The following is a 1,533-nucleotide window of genomic DNA, read 5'->3' as shown; positions in this document are numbered from 1 at the left end:
ACCAGCAGGACCTCTGCTTGTCTTCCACCCCAGGTGCCACTGCTGCCCGCCCTTTACCGCCCATTTGGGGGCAGTCATATCTCCAGCAGCCGGCCTTCTGCCTCTAGTCCCACCTTGGAGCACAGTGAGCTTCTGAAGCAGGTGAGGGCTCCTTCCTCGGGGTTTCCATTCCAGCGGGTCCTAACCCACCTCCAGGCCTCCCTCCTCTGTCCAGGGCCAACTCAAATGTCGCCTTCCCTGTGGGACCTTCCCTGAACCTCAGAGATGAAAGCTGACATAGCCTTTTGGGGGAGTATTCAGAGTGTTTTTCTTATGGGCCCGTTTTGATATCTGTGCATGTATATGAATATCTAAGTTGGGAGTTCCTAAAGGGTAGAGAGCTCACGCACCTGGTGCACGGTTGAGTGAGGTGGAATGAGGCGGGAGGGAGAGCGTGTATCACTGAATGAATGAATGAATGAATGAATGACAGGAAGGGAGAGAGGAGGGCTGGACAAAGGTCCAGGGTCTCTAACTCACAAGTATATGTGTATCTTCTTACCAGGGACTCTGCTTCTCTCTCTCTACATTCCTAATTGGAAAAAGGGAGAGCTGAGGCTACACTAAGGCCATTTGGGTCCAGTTGGCAGCAAAACTGTGTGCCCTGACAGTTTGGGGAGGAGTCCCCACACTTAAGAAAGCTGTCACCCAGGAAATCTCCCTCCCCTCATCCTCCACGGAGCCTTTTCTTCTTCCCGAAAAAGGTGCCAAATGCCCCAGACAAGTGCAAGGCCTCCGGAACCAGGGAAGGCAACGTGGAGAGTTTGTTATCAAGAGCCCTTAAGAGCAGGTCAGGAGGTCCAGGTAGACTAGAATCGTGACCCTGCATGAACATGAGACCGAAATTCTCTTCTCAGAGCCTCAGTTTCCCACCTGTTTGGTAAGAGGTTTGGATGAGCAGATTTCTGATGAGCAGATTTCTAAAGAGCAGTTAGGATCAACATCTATGAAGGGCTGTGGGACAGGACTGCACCAAGATGTCCTCTGCACCAGGCCTTCCATCCCTCCCCTACCTGGAGAAGGGAGGCATCTACCTTTGCTGTGCCCCAGATTCGCCTTGAAAACATGTGGAAATGAGGCAAGGATTCAGGTGAAGTGCACTACATGAGAGGAGGCTTCCATTTCCCTTACCTTCCTGCCAGAGGAAGAGTGGGGAGGGGGGAGCAGGCGCAGGGAAGAGGGGGCTGGGATGGGGGCACAGTTGAGCAACTTCCCCTCACAAAGAGTGGTCTCTTCCCCACCCCGGGAATGGAAGGAAAGCAAGTTGCAAAGTCTCTTGGGTTGCAAAAGCCCCTTGCTTCTCATGGGAGAGCAGCAAACTCAGTCTGTGCTTCATGTCAGAATAACCGGGAGGTGGGCCTCTGCTGAGACCTGGGGCCTCTTTCTATGGCTGACCTGGGATGGGCTGGCTTCCTGAAGTGCACGGCATAGCGCTAAGAAACGGGGTCACAGCTGAAAACTCAAAGGACCATGGATTCCCTCTGTCCAAACCAG

This window comes from Myotis davidii, unplaced genomic scaffold, assembly GCF_000327345.1.
Source record: "Myotis davidii unplaced genomic scaffold, ASM32734v1 scaffold622, whole genome shotgun sequence".
Classification (NCBI taxonomy): Eukaryota; Metazoa; Chordata; class Mammalia; order Chiroptera; family Vespertilionidae; genus Myotis; species Myotis davidii.
The sequence above is the reverse complement of the archived record's forward strand: the minus strand, read 5'-3'. Positions refer to the sequence as shown.